This window comes from Rhamphochromis longiceps, linkage group LG22, assembly GCF_057381845.1.
Source record: "Rhamphochromis longiceps isolate RC_006_pf linkage group LG22, R_longiceps_female_GT1.1, whole genome shotgun sequence".
Lineage (NCBI taxonomy): Eukaryota > Metazoa > Chordata > Actinopteri > Cichliformes > Cichlidae > Rhamphochromis > Rhamphochromis longiceps.
The window spans coordinates 459,642-475,164 of NC_140577.1; the positions used below are offsets into that span (position 1 = coordinate 459,642).

The 15,523-nt window shown below is 47.8% G+C and overlaps 1 protein-coding gene and 1 pseudogene across 5 annotated transcripts in view; both read left to right on the forward strand.

Moving 5' to 3' along the window:
* The window catches only part of LOC146643002 (semaphorin-6D-like), a 95,179-nt gene that overhangs the window by 26,433 nt on the left and 53,223 nt on the right, over positions 1-15,523 (forward strand). The window lies entirely within an intron of this gene.
* The window catches only part of LOC146643003 (uncharacterized), a 1,872-nt pseudogene continuing 129 nt past the window's right edge, over positions 13,781-15,523 (forward strand).

The window sequence follows — 15,523 nt, forward strand, 5'->3', positions numbered from 1 at the left end:
GCAGACTGAGCGTGTGCAGCTGCAGCTCTCGCAGTGATTAAAGCGACTGAGCTTTTTATGAAAAATCCACTTTTTGGAGCAAATGAAAAAGTTCCCGTTTTTGTCCCCGCTCCTCCAGAATGTAAAGTGTGACGGCAGCGAGGCTGCCAGCACCGCTTAACTTCACTTCACTGAGTTTTAACAGCTAATCTGCCAGATGGTGAGCTGTACCCGAGCCGAGATGGAGAAATTCCCAGGTTAACTTGTCTGAACACGACCCAAATCAGCATCGCGCCAGCAGGCAGCTCGCACAGGTGGGGGGCTTTTCTGCGTCCTCGTCTCAGAAGCTTCGGGGACCGAGAGAAAAACGGTCAGAAACGATGGACTGCTGGTTCACGGTGTCAGGTGTCTGCTGCTGCTCCACCCGTGATCTTCCTCGTGAGTCAGTGACTGATGGTGGAAAACACATCGGCACTCTTTATCTTCTCCTCGCACTGACAGGACTCTGCTTTTCACTGTGAGAGAAATCTGAGCCGATGTCGACGATCAGAGAAACCTGCAGCCTTCGGCTCGGGATTTACAGCCGTCTGACGTCTGCAGACGCCAACGTTTCACCAAGAAAATGACGTTTGTGTTTCGCTTGGAGAAACCAGAAGGAGCAGCACGCTGCAGCGACTCTGGTGTGTCAGCAGCCCCCAGTTTCCTGCAGATATACAGTTGTGCCTAGCTTAGCACAGACTGATAGCGGCGGGCCGTTATCACGGCGCTTCGCTACATTTGGATCTGTTTGGACAGCTGCAGTGGTGCAGCTGCCAAATAATCACGACTGCACTATTTCAGGGAAACTGCTGTGTTTCTGTCCAAACTTTGATGACACATTTCTGTGTTAGCAAATCAGGGCCAAGCATCAGCGTTGCCATGGTAATCCAACGCTGAGCACCACAGCTTCATCACGTTCATGTTTAAACTGATGTCTGGACCGTACACCGTATATAAAAGATGGGCATGCTCTGTAAAGCCTCAGTGTTAGTGAGTTGGCCTATCAGTTACCAGCTCAGGAGCTCTGTCAGCTCTGACCTCACAGCAGCCGTGTTATTGGTCAGACACACTCCGCACGTCAGCTAGCAGCTACAGCCACCTGTGTCACCATACACCTGACGGTCAATGGGGCCACGCCCCCACAAACAGCTGTTGTATGAATAAATATGTTTATTTTAACATGGCAGTCTCTGGGGACTGACTCACTGCTGCCCCTGCTGGATGTCTGGGGAACTGCAGGTTTCTTTGTCTTTGTGAAGCTTCGATGCTCACGTCTCAGAGAAAGAGATGGAGGTGATCTCTGCAGGCGACGCTCTAATCCCGCCGAGAGCAGATTAACCCCTGAGAGAGAGCTTCTGTGTCGTCAGATCTCAGCAGTAATCTGATTTAGACCGACTGTCGCCGTCTCATCTGTCTCATCCCCTCATCCTCTGACCTCGTCTTCTCTCCTGCCTGTTTTCTCTCATCCTCCTCTTCCTCTGACCTCGTCTTACTTTAATCCGTCTTTGCCGCTTCTTCCTTCAGCCTCCTCCCCGCAGAGCCTGTCTTTCCGTTGCCACGGCAGCCGTGGTATCCCAGCATGCTCGGCAGGGGGCTCTGACTGTGGAGTGGCCGAGCGTCTGCTCGTGTCAGAGCTGAACGTGACGAAGCAGAGGCAGAAGTGATGAGGGAGGCAGGAAGAGAGCAGATAGAGGATCAGACGGGAGGAGGCAGGTCAGGCTGCGTCCTCTTGCTGTTTCTCAGAGGAAGTACGACGACTGAACCAGTGTTTAAAAACCAGCTTTAAGCTAAAGTCTCAGTTATCATTGAATATGGAGAGTTTCTGTTTGGCTCACAGAGGCCTCAGAACATCATTATTAATCACATGTGACCTCAACTGCAGCCATGAGACGTCACAGGTCAGCTGGTAACAGAGAAACAGCCTCAAACCTGCGTTCTGTCTGAAGGTCAGCAGGGGGCGATGGTAAGACTTCTACAGGAGGATTCCTGACCTTTGACTCACCAACAGTCATGTCAAGGTAATCAAACGACCCCCTATGAGCGAACACGTTGGAGACAGTAGGAAGGAAAAACTCGCTTCTAACAGGAAGAAACCTCCAGCAGAACCAGGCTCAGTAAGACTCTGGTTAGATACCTAGAGCAGGGCGATATGGCCAAAAATATTTATCACGATATATATTTGAAAATTTGCGATAACGATATAACTGACGATATAATTGATGCGAGACAAAATACAACTCCACAACATTACTAGCGCAAAAAGAAAACCTTCCATTTATTTTCACTTAAACAAGAAGCTGGTTTTTATGTACATTAAAGCTTTATAAAAATGTAACAGTGCAAATGCAAATTCCTTGCTGAAAGTTTAACCAAAAGGCATTTCCAGTAGAAATGGGCTGACATATCCTGAGCATAACCATGTATAATATCCACTGAAGTTAAAAAGAGGTGCTTTGCAACAGCAGTGTGCAGTACGTATTTTTCGGAACACAAGGTGCACGGGATTATAAGGCACATTAAGTGAAACAAAGCAGTCAGATAAATCAAACTTTATTAAACTCATTCTTCTTGCTTCCTCCACTTCTGTACCATTGATTCATTAATGTTAAATTCTCTGGCAGCTGCTCTATTCCCATGTTGTTGCAGTATATTAATGACTGACCTCGGATGGATGGATCATCTCAGTTGTTCTCCTGACTGAAGTTTGGTTCGTTTACAGCATCCTGCCATGCGATTGCATTTGTCTCTAACCATGAGGAACCTTCACGTTAACTTTTATAAGTGGAAAAGTGTTAGTGTTCGTCCTCCAGCTTCACTGTTTATGTTATGCTAACATAGCTGTGTCGCTAGCGATCACGTAGCACATCATTATATACCAGCTAGCCCAACTTCAGTAACCCTACAAACGTCACTGCTGTTTAGTTTCCTGTCTTCATTTATGTTGGAAGTGGTAGCAGAGCTGTACGTTTGATTTTTTTCAGAAATCTCTGTCAGAACATGCTATATCATGCTTAGGTAACTAGCGAAACTAGCGAGCTAACTTCCGCTAGCTTCCTGCTAGCTTCTAACTCCGTTAAATGTAATAACTTTTGTTTTCATGGATGTCTGGAAGTTAAACTTTATAGTTACACCTGGTAAAGCAGCAATGCTGATCGTTTTATTAAAGATGAAAGAATTTAGACAGTTTTTAACTCTTAGTGATGCTGCAGTGTTGTTTGACCTGAAGCATACGGAGTTTAGGACCCAGATTACTCCCAGATTTAAGAGCATCTTAGTCCGACAAATACGACAATAACGACGGCCGCTTGCATGTTCTGCAAAAAAATGTGCTTTGTCGTGTATCTGACGGACAAACACCAAACCAGTTCCACATCACTGAAGTTGCACCATTTTTACAAACCAATTCTGGTTCATCTGTTTCACTCAACAATCGGCCATGTGCGTATGAAAACAAAGGCGCTGCGCATGCGCGTTTTACTCATATTCTATCGCAATATTTCATTTTCCTATCGTTGCCTAACATTATACCGGTATTACCGTGAACGGTATAATATGGCGCAGCCCTAATATTTCTAAGCTTTTCGGGGCCGAGTACAATAACCTCAGTTTTATCTGAATTAAGAAGCAGAAAGTTAGCAGCCATCCAGCTCTTTATGTCTTTAAGACATTCCTGCAGTTTAACTCATTGGTGTGTGTTATCTGGCTTCATGGACAGATAGAGCTGGGTGTCATCTGCATAGCAGTGTAAATGTATGCTATGTCTTCTAATGATGCTGCCTAAGGGAAGCATGTATAATGTAAACAGAATTGGTCCTAGCACTGAACCCTGTGGAACTCCATAACTAACCTCAGTGTGTGAAGAGGACTCTCCATTTACATGAACAAACTGGAGTCTATTAGATAGATATGATACAAACCACTGCAGCACAGTACCTGTAATACCTACAGCATGTTCTAATCGCTCTAATAGGATATTATGGTCGACAGTATCGAACGCTGCACTTAGGTCTAGCAGGACAAGCACAGAGATGAGTCCACTGTCAGAGGCCATAAGAAGATCATTTGTAATCTTCACATGTGGTCTGCAGACTGACCGGTCTGCGTGTCATGATGTTTGTGCTGTTCGCTGCTTTTCTTTCATTTCTGCAGCCAATCACAGCAGCTCTTGTTCTCGCAGTGGTTGGCTGCAGGCTTGTTTTGTGGTGCACATCTGTGCAGCTAGGCTCATGTAGCAGCAGTGTGGCCTCAGAGGGCGGGGTGGGTGTGTTGCTGTAACGGGTGGAGAAATGAGGAGAAATGAATTCATTCAACAAAGGTCCTCAGAGAGATACATGTACAAACGTGTGTGTGTGTAGGCACAGTTTGGCAGGCGATTGTTCCTCCTTTGTGTAGCCTTCATTGCCTGTGTGTGCATGCATGTGTGTGTGTGCATGTGTGTGTGTGTGTGCATGTGTGTGTGTTTGTGTGCGCGCGTGTGCGCGCGTGTGTGTGTGAGTGAGTGGGAGGTACACAGTGAGATGCATCTCCTGGCTGGTTGCAGCTCTAACAGCAGATCCTGCCTCGTGGTGGGCGTGGACAGACCTCCTCATTCACCTGCAGGTGTGCGCTGACACACACTGAAACACTTGTGTTACCTGGGTGAATGTCCGCCCGCCCAGTGCTCTCTTCTTCTTGTTTTGTTGGTGTTGTGTATGAATGAAAGTCTCTGGTGTGTGTCCCTTTGAAGCTCTGAGGTTTGAATTCGAGTGTTTGAGTCGATTGAAAAACAGCCACAGAGCAACGAGCAGCAGGAAACGCGTGTGGTCGCAGGTGAAGGTCAGGTGACCTCGAGGGTCAGATGGGTTTGTGCTTCAGTTTGTCTAAATCCAGAAAAGCTCCACCTGTTGGTGACCGCTCAGTGTCAGAGGCCACCAACGAGGCATCGTGAGCATGGGCAGAGTAACGAAGGCGTAACGCTGTCACTGAAGAATCTGCAGACTGTCTGGTGTTCAGCGGGCGGCGGCGGTCTGCGAGGACGCTCGCTGTGATGAGATTTCATTTGTGTGAGGCCGCCTGCATTTCCACGGCAATTATGAACCACATTTATTTTATTGGATGATTGGACTCTGTGATGAGCCTTTTAGCCTTACAATGAGTGATTATTTCGGGCTTTTTGTGAATCCAATAAATTGGCCTTTAAAACGAGAGCGAGGGAGGCGGGCTGCGGCGAGCCACCGCCGCTCAGTTTGCATTTTGATGGAAAGAGTGGAATATGTGAGCGCCACGCGGCGAGGCTTAAAAACACAATGAATCTCCTCCAAATGAGCACAAAGTCATTTACTGCGAACAGCTCAGTGAGTCACATTGTGTGTGGTCAACACACGTGCACGCACACAAACACACACACACACACACACGATGACATTCAGTGTTGTCATCAGACGATCTGTCTTTGTTATCGCTGCTGTCGAGAGGAGCTTGTTAGTCTGAGAGATGTTGGCCAGCAGGAGGGTGAGTGTGTGTCTGTGTGTGTGTGTGGCTACACTGTAAGTCGACTTCCTTTTGGACATCAAACATTGGTGGATATTGGTCGTGGTGGGCGGGTCATGTGGTGTTCACCTGGGCGGGAGCGTGTCGTGGCACAGGTGAGTGTGAGCGGTCGTTGCCTGTGAGGTCAGCTCGGCGCCCGGCTCAGCTTTTGGATCCATTTTCAGGCGTCTTTCCGGTCAGTCCGGCAGAGACGGAAACGTCTGGCGGAGCAGCCTGTGTGCTTTCCTGCGGCGTCACATCCAACCGGCCCGTCTGTGCGGGCGGCGAGGAAAACCACGTGGTGCTGCTGTTAGGCTGTTATTTAAGATGATGGATGACGGGATCTGAGCATGCTCAGTTCAGAGGCAGCACCAAATCACAATGACACGCCCACCAGTCGCTCCAGGCACTCGATGATTATGATTACTATCAGTATTATTTGATTAACTCGATGAATCGGTTTAAATGTGAGACATTAGAAATAGTTTCTGGAGTCTTTCCTTCAGTATGTCCAGATTAAAAAAAATACTGTGACATCACTGTTGATCTTTCTGCTTTTATGTCACTTTAATGGACCTGTTTGGACCTGTTGTCTTAGTGGACTGAGGTCAATGGTCACGTGGGCAAAGGTCCTGCTGTCCAATCAGTGATTGATCTAAAAATAAAAGCATTTCCAGTCCAGCCCCCCGACCCCCTCCTTTCTAACTGCAGTAATATCAGAGCCCGCTGACCAATCACATGACCAGCTGGGCTCTCTCCCTCCCCCCACGGACGGCGGTAAGCTGCCATGTTGGTAATTGTTTGACCTCTGTGAAGTTGACCCTGTGACCCAGCTACAGGCACCGTCGTTCCTGGTCTGAGCGCCACCGCCAGCATCCGAGCTTTGACCTGCTGGCCTCAGGAGGAAGCTCCAATTAAGTTGATGTCATTTGTTGCTGGTGACGCTATTCTCCAGCTCTGACCTCTGACCTCTGTGTGTTTGTGCTCCATGTTCCTTCCTGTGACTTGAACTTTGACCTTTGAATGAAACGCAGCACTGAAAATGAGCTTGCAGCAGCTTAGGAGTGCGTACCTGTGCGCCCTTTTCTGTGTCATGAGAAACAGGAAGTGCATGTTTGATTGCAGCAATTGCAGCTCCACCTGGTCCTCTGCCCTAATGTTCAGCGTTACTACAAACACACCGTCTCACTGACTGCTGCAGGTACGCCCACACCTGTGTGCAGGTGAGGGACAGCCAGGTGGGCAGCGTGTCGTTGGATTGAGACTGATGTGATGTCATTTGTGAGAAAACTGTGAGGTTGGCGGCACGGAGTGAGCTGAGCTCAGGTGTGCTCTGATGTTTTTGCCCAGGGTGTGTGTTTGTGCGCACGTGCGTGTTATCAACCAGCAGGTCGGTACCTTCAGCCGGACATCCAGCCTTCCTCACTGCTCTCTGTTGTCTTCCTCCTCACTGCTTTGATCCGTTGCTCATACCGAGGCCCGTGGCTAAGCTAGCTTTAGCTTTAGCCACTTTGGCTTTGCTAGCTTGTTTAAAACGCCTGTATTCACCTGGCTGACAGGTTTACAGGTCTGAGACTGAGGATAGTTGTCACTGGCGTGTTTGTCATGGTCGCCTTGGTTACTGTGGCTAATGTTATGTTAGCCTGTGGCTAACTAGCTCAGACCAGCTCGTGAATGCTGCTGATAAGACAAATCACCTCTCAGGTTCATGATAAAGAATGTCAGTGTTGGTGTTCAAAGGAAAACAGGAACTGGTCTGTGGGGTCCTCCTTTCTAATGACTGACCCCGCCCCCTGTTTGAAGGTTTTTGGAAGGTCTTAGATGATGTAGGGGTGGCGGCGGTGGTGGTGGTGCCTGAAACATGTTGTGGTGTAACTGCTGATACGAATCACAGACATGAAGCTAAACGTGCCCCGCGTTAAAAACTCACCTGAGCGCCATAGTAAAACGGTACCGATGTCATCAGGAGAGAGGCGGGACTTGAGCATGAGGAAGTAATGAGATGTCAACGCAGGGATGAAAGTAAATCCATCAGAGTGGACGGCAGAGGCAGACGCGAGGATTAACCTCAGCAAACGATCACATGTGGGATTAGAGTCGGACAGGCGTGTGTGTCTGTGTGTGTGTCTGTGTGTGTGTCTGTGTGTGTGTGCGTGTGAGATGGGGATGAGGATGATGAGGATCAGATTTGTTGCTGAGAGGATTAATCTGCTGAATGACTGAAACTGGAACAAAGCAGCAAACATGAAAACAAAGCTCAGAGGACACTGACCGCAGCCAATCAGAGAGCCTGTTTACAGCAGCAGGTATAGATTATTGATCAGTCTGTTTGAAGTGTACATCAGAAGATCTCAGCGAGCTCGCAGTGGATGTCTGGGTGGATGTGTCGATGAATGGACGGATAGGTGGATGACTGGATAGATGGACAGCTAGGTGGTGTAAAGGCAGGCGAAGCGTGTGAACGAGGAGGCCAGTCGAGCTGTTCTTCTCGCTGTTAGCGCTGAGGTCACGGGCCGTGGCGGGGGCGGGGACTAACGTTCAGCAGGCTCCTTTGTGCCAACACTTCTCCTGAAGCGGTGCCACAGCCTCACAGATGTTCTCCAACCAGCTGGTGGGTGGTCGGTGGAGGTTCGCGATGGTTACCCGTGTGCTATAACAGGCGTACAGTACTGCACCGACACCCACTGTGAGGTTGCTATGGTAACTGATGGGTCGCAGGTCAGAGATAGGTGGAGATGCAGAGAAGTCGCCTTCCTCGCTGACTGCCGGTGACCAAGGCAACCTGCTCGAACCAGAGCAATCACAGTGAAGCTTTTGGTGCAGCAGCCTCTGTCTGAGGTGTTCTACACGAGTGACCATCGTGTAGTGACCTAATGGCCTCTGACCCCAGTCTGGGCGTGTGCGCTGAGGTCTGACTGGCTCAGTCTGTTTCTGTCTGTGTCACATGACCCACCTCCCTCACCTTCCTCCACGCCTGGTGGAGCTACAGGTTTCAGACTGCGTGATGTTAAAGATGACTTCGCTGCACAGATGGGACAGCGAGCTGCGAGGAATTGTTGATCAGTGTCAGAGGTCGTGTTGGTAACCGTGGTAACCAGCAGGCTAGGAGTGAGGCTGAAAGCCTGCAGAGGTGTTGATACGCGACTCCTCTCCCTGTGCTATTGATCTGTCTGACCTCGTTAGGAGGGATTCCTCTAATTGGAGCCCACTAATGGCTCCTATTAGCTCGTTAGGTGAAGTTAGCTCGTGCAGAACTTCTGCTAACAAGCACGGACACTTTTCTTTGTGAGCAGGCAGTCGCTTGCTGTGCTCAGGCTACACGCTGAGTTCCTCTTCCTGAGAAACCAGCTCTGTTCATCCACAGGGAGCTCCTCCTCCTGCCTCACTGTTTTATTTCTCTGTGAACGAAATGAGCCGAGCGATGGGCCTCGGGCCTAATGGCAGCTGATAAGATTTCCTTCGATCTGGACTCGTGCCACCAGCCGAGAGCAGAATCCTCCAGAGAATCGATCCTGAACAAATCCAATCAGCTGCAGATGCTCGCTGAGCGGCACCAGGGGAGCCTCTTTGTTTTACACGAGGAGCTTCCTTTAATCGTGTTACTGCGTCCTGAGTTTGCCTTCAAACTTCCCCCTTAAACCCTGACTGCGTTCCTTTAGAGCACAAACTCCAGCTGGGAATGTCCTAGAATCAAATCCTTTAAAATCCAAATCTGGACAAAAACAATGTGAGGCTGAACTCTGCTGTAGCTCTCGGCCTCTGTCTTCATCTTCCTCTGTCTAAATCTGAGCTGAGCCTTAAAGCCCGCCACACGCAGCACCATTAATCATATGCCCACTACGTTCTTATTGTGGGGGTTTTAATATCCATGTCTGCTGCCCTGACAAACCTCAGGTGAAGGAGTTTTTAAGCCTCATTGATTCTTTTAATCCAGTCCAGCCCGTACCTGGTCCCACACATGAACACGGACACACACTGGACCTGGTCCTGTCGCACAGTCTACCTGTGTCTAACATGGAAGTGACTGACACTGCCTTCTCTGACCATATGGCTGTATTATTTGATGCTGCGTTTTCACGCACTACAGTTCAAACCAGCGCTCCTGTTCGCCGCTGTCGGATTATTAACCCTTCCACTGCTGCCCAGTTCCCCGCTGATCGTACTGCCTAACCACTCTGGACTCTGTGGCACCATTAATAACCAGGCAGCCCAAGGCTAAAATGGACCCTTGGTTTAACGACGCCACTCGGGCTGTGAGGAGGGAGTGTCGTAGAGCTGAACGCAGATGGAAGAGGGACAAACTGCAGGTGTCTCTTCAAATCCTAAAGGACTGCTGGCGCCTCTATCAGGATACGGTCAAGGAGGCTAAAAGAAAATATTTCTCTAAGATCATTTCCTCCAACAGTCACAATCCACGTGTTATTTAACTCTACTGACTCAGTCTTAAATGCTCCACAAAGTGGCTGCTTGGAGGCCTCTCTGATGATTTTATGTGTTTTTCATTGAGAAGGTTGCAACCAAAGGAGAGTGGTGTCCCAGAGGTCTTCCAATCAGGTTTTAAAAACGTTCATAGCACGGAGTCAGCACTCTTAAAGGTTTTTAATGATATCCTCCTTTCCTGTGACTCTGGTAATCGTGTTGTTCTTGACCTAACAGCTGCCTTTGACACTGTAGACCACAACATTTTACTGACTCGCTTGCACCATCTTGCAGGCATTCGTGGTACTGCTTTGAAATGGTTTAGGTCTTATCTTTCTGACAGAACTTTTAGTGTTAACCTTTCAGGGTATGAGTCCTCCTCTGCTGCCTTTCAGTCTGGGGTCCCACAGGGCTCAATTTTAGGGCCTCTGCTTTTTTCATTATGTTTACAGCCCCTGGGAACCATCCTCAGAAGGCATGGATTACCCTTCCACTGCTATGCTGACGACTGTCAGATTGATCTGCCTCTGAAGCAGAACGATGCCTTCTCTATTAAGCCACTTCTAGCATCTCTAGAAGACATTAAATCTCGGATGTCCCTAAACTTTCTAAGATGTAATTCAAGCAAAACTGAGGTGATTCTGTTTGGTCCTAGTGGACCTTGTGAACCTTGTGTATTTTAAACCTGTTGTTACTAACCTGGGTTTTAAGATGGACAGTGATTTTAAATTAGACAGTCAAATTAGGGCTACTGTCAAGTCCAGTTTTTATCATTTAAGGCGCTTGGTAAAGATAAGACCTACTTTATCCAGGCTGCATTTTGAAACCGTAATCGATGCTTTTATTCCATCTCGTTTGGATTACTGTAATGTGCTGTATTGTGGAGTTAGTCAGCATCTTCTCTCTCGTCTGCAGCTGGTCCAAAATGCTGCTGCACGACCTTTAACCAGAACTCGCAAAAGAGAGCACATAACTCCCATCCTGGCTTCACTCCATTGGCTGCCTGTATAATTACAAAATGTTTTATGTAAGATTTATGTTTTGTGATTTATCACGTTCGGTGTGAACACAGTTCATTTAAAATTCTCATGTTTGTTTTTAAATGCTTAAAGCAGGGGTGTTAAACTCATTTTAGTTCAGGGGCCACATGGAGAGAAGTCTATTCTCAAGTGGGCCGGACTGGTAAAATCATTGTGTATATAACTTAAAAACAACAACTTCAGATTGTTTTCTTTGTTTTAATACGATCAACATAAAAATAAAGCTAGAGCCTGTGTTCAAAGTAGTACAGGCACAACATACAGTAGCTATTAATCATAAAACACCTCAAGTTATTTGAAAATCCTGAGGACAAAGAACAAGCACACAGCGCCTCAGTGATTCACAGAAGTATATCACAGATCACAGAAGTACATCAGGGTGTCTCATGCAGCACTTTCAGTGGGGTTGCATCGTTTATGTGACTCCTGATACCTGGCATCTTTAGCTTTCACCAGCTCATCAATATCAGGCTTCACATCCTGAGCAGCAGCTAACTTCAGGATGTGATTCGAGTGCCTGTGCGTGAGCCTTGAGCGCAGTTTTGTTTTATTTATGCTCATTACAGAGAAAACTTGCTCACAAAGATACGTGGTTCCTAACATGCACAATAGTTTTGCAGCGAGGGCATCAAGTTGGGGTAACCAGGCAAGAGATTCTGACAGAATGTGTTCAAGCCAGCTGCGGCAAATTTGCCCTTCAAATCCGAGTCACGCTGCAAGTCTGTTATTTCAAGTTGGATGCTGACGGGCAGATCAAAAGGATTCACGGTGAACGGCGAGCACAAAACTTTGAAGTCTTTCTCCAGTTCACCAAAAATCTGAAATCGTTGCTCAAACTAGTAACAGTCCCGTTATTTTATCTTTGAACCGCTTCATATCCGCAACACTTTGGAAGTGAGCTGCATCACCACCGGTGGGCTGCGTCTCCCACAATAACAGCTTCAACTTGAAATGCTGTCATGATACTGCGTGACAACTTTGTTGCGTCCTTGCAGCTGTTTGTTCAAGTTATTCAGGTGCTCTGTAACATCCACCATAAATGCAAGGTGCTGCATCCATTCTGCAGAATGAAATTCTAACACTGGTTTCCAGTTTTCTTCCATAAACTGTTCAATTTCTTCTCGTAAATCAAAGAAACGCCTCAGCACAGCACCTCGGCTCAGCCATCTTACCGCAGTGTGGTATGGCAGGCCATAGATGTGGTCTTTCTCTCTGAGAAGACTGTCAAACTGACGGTGCTTGAGGCTTCTGGATGAAATTAACAGTTTGGATGACCACCTTCATGGCGTTATCCATTTTCAGTGACTTGCAACACAAAGCCTCCTGGTGCAAAATACAGTGAAAAGTCCAAAAACCACGTCCTCCATTTGCAGATTGCACTTTATCTCTGAACCTTTTTACAACGCCTGCTTTCTTCCCGATCATTGAGGGCGCACCATCTGTAGCCAGGCTGACAGCGCGGGACCGGTCCACTCCGACCCTGTCCAACGCGCCGACGAGTGCGGTGAAAATATCAGCTGCGGTCGCTGTATCTGTCATCGGTACCAACTCCACGAACTCCTCGGTGACGGTCAATGTGTCATCAACTCCGCGGATGAAAATTGCCAGTTGTGCAACATCTGTAATGTGCCTTCATCAATTGCAACTGAAAACACAATAAATGACTATTTTTTTGTCCAAATCCGCTGAAAGATCAGAAATCCTGTCGGCAACTGTGTTTCCTGTCAGGCTGATATTTGCAAAGGCCTGGCACTTTGCAGGGCACACAATCTTAGATGCCTTCATCATACATGTTTTTACAAATTCACCCTCACTAAATGGTTTGGAAGCTAGTGCAATTTCGTTAGCAACGAGGTAGCTAGCTTTCACTGCAGCGTCACTGATGTCTCGGCTGTGAGTAAACACAGACTGCAGTTTCTTCAGACCCGCCAACAGTTCATTCACCTTCTCTCTTCTCTGCTGTCCTTAAAAGTTGTCATATTTGTCGGCATGAAGACTCACGTAGTGGCGACGGAGGTTATATTCTTTCAGCACTGCAACATGCTGGGAACACACCAAGCATACAGCTTTCACTTCCGTGAATAAACAGGAGGATGACCATTTTTCTTGGAACACTCTGCACTCTGCATCCACTTTTCTCTTTTTGACAGAGACATATTGGGCCAATGAGGGTGCCAAAGCACATCGGGTTTAAATTTCGCGGGCAAAACAAAGTAGCTCACAATTGCTATTGCGCCATCCAATGGACACAATTGGAACAGCAGTTTCTTTATTGAAAAATTGCTGCTCATTTTTATACTTTACAAAATCATCTCACGGGCCAGATTAAACCCGTTTGTGGGCCTGATCCGGCCCGCGGGCCGTACGTTTGGCACCCCAGGCTTAAACGGTCTTGCCCCAATTTACCTCTCTGAGCTTCTTCGTCCTTACCCACCCCCCAGGTCTCTCAGGCCAGCTGACAAGCTGCTCCTGGAGGTACCCAGGTCCAAGAGGAAGCTCAGAGGGGGCGGAGCCTTTCCTGCCTCAGCTGAGGTACCCAGGTCCAAGAGGAAGCTCAATTCTAATTATCATTTTATACTATTTTATTATTGCTTTTGCTATTTGTGCCAATTCTACTGTTTTAAATATTATTTGAATTATCATCTTTTTTTTTTTTTAAATGTTTCCTCTATTTATATTATTTCTTTTTTGAACTTGTTTAATGTATCAAGTGTACAGCACCTGAAAGTGCTTTATAAATACATTGCTTTCTTGCTAGTGTTAAAGAGTACTGCACTGATTCAGCTAAAAGGTGATGTGTTGCAGGCGTGTTTCAGGCGTGTTGCAGGTGTGTTTCAGGCGTGTTGCAGGCGTGTTTCAGGTGTGTTTCAGGCGTGTTGCAGGTGTGTTTCAGGCGTGTTTCAGGCGTGTTGCAGGCGTGTTTCAGGTGTGTTTCAGGCGTGTTTCAGGTGTGTTTCAGGCGTGTTTCAGGTGTGTTTCAGGCGTGTTGCAGGCGTGTTGCAGGTGTGTTTCAGGTGTGCTTCAGGTGTGTTTCTGGTGTGTTGCAGGCGTGTTTCAGGTGTGTTTCAGGCGTGTTGCAGGTGTGTTTCAGGCGTGTTGCAGGTGTGTTTCAGGCGTGTTTCAGGTGTGCTTCAGGTGTGTTTCTGGTGTGTTGCAGGCGTGTTTCAGGTGTGTTTCAGGCGTGTTGCAGGTGTGTTTCAGGTGTGTTTCAGGCGTGTTTCAGGTGTGTTTCAGGTGTGTTTCTGGTGTGTTGCAGGCGTGTTTCAGGTGTGTTTCAGGCGTGTTTCTGGTGTGTTGCAGGCGTGTTGCAGTCATATGACAGGCGTGTTTCTGGTGTGTTTCTGGTGTGTTGCAGTCATATGACAGGCGTGTTTCTGGGGTGTTTCAGTCGTGTTGCAGGCGTGTTACAGTCATGTTTCAGGCGTGTTGCAGGCGTGTTTCTGGTGTGTTTCAGGTGTGTTTCTGGCGTGTTTCAGGCATGTTGCAGGCGTGTTGCAGTCATATGACAGGCGTGTTTCTGGTGTGTTTCAGGCGTGTTTCTGGGGTGTTTCAGTCGTGTTGCAGGCGTGTTACAGTCATGTTTCAGGCGTGTTGCAGGCGTGTTTCTGGTGTGTTTCAGGTGTGTTTCTGGTGTGTTTCAGGCATGTTGCAGGCGTGTTGCAGTCATATGGACAGGCGTGTTTCTGGTGTGTTTCAGGCGTGTTTCTGGGGTGTTTCAGTCGTGTTGCAGGCGTGTTACAGTCATGTTTCAGGCGTGTTGCAGGCGTGTTTCTGGTGTGTTTCAGGTGTGTTTCTGGTGTGTTTCAGGCATGTTGCAGGCGTGTTGCAGTCATATGGACAGGCGTGTTTCTGGTGTGTTTCAGGCGTGTTTCTGGGGTGTTTCAGTCGTGTGACAGGCGTGTTGCAGGCATGTTTCAGGCGTGTTGCAGGCGTGTTTCTGGGGTGTTTCAGTCGTGTTGCAGGCGTGTTACAGTCATGTTTCAGGCGTGTTGCAGGCGTGTTGCAGTCATATGACAGGCGTGTTTCTGGTGTGTTTCAGGCGTGTTTCTGGGGTGTTTCAGTCGTGTGACAGGCGTGTTGCAGGCGTGTTACAGTCATGTTTCAGGCGTGTTGCAGGCGTGTTTCTGGGGTGTTTCAGTCGTGTGACAGGCGTGTGACAGGTGTGTTGCAGGTGTGTTTCACTTGTGTTGGAGTAATGTTAGAGGTGTGTTGCAGGGGTGTTGTTGGCATGTTGCTGGTTTGATTAACATGTGTTGTTGGTGTGTTCAACATGTGTTGGAGGTGTATTACAAGTGTGTTGTCGACATGTTGCTCGTGTGTTTCAGTTGTGTTGCAGGCATGTTGTTGGTATGTTGCAGGTACTTTGTGTGTTGACCTGCAGGTTTCAGGAAAGTGTTTGTGAGTGTTTTTATTCCAAGCTGGCAATAATTTTAATGTCAGGATGTCTTCATGCAGCGAGCTGCACTGATTGGTCATCAAGCTGTGGTTCACTGTCCTCTCTTGTGATTGGTTGATGTGTTGGGCTGGTCCATGGTACA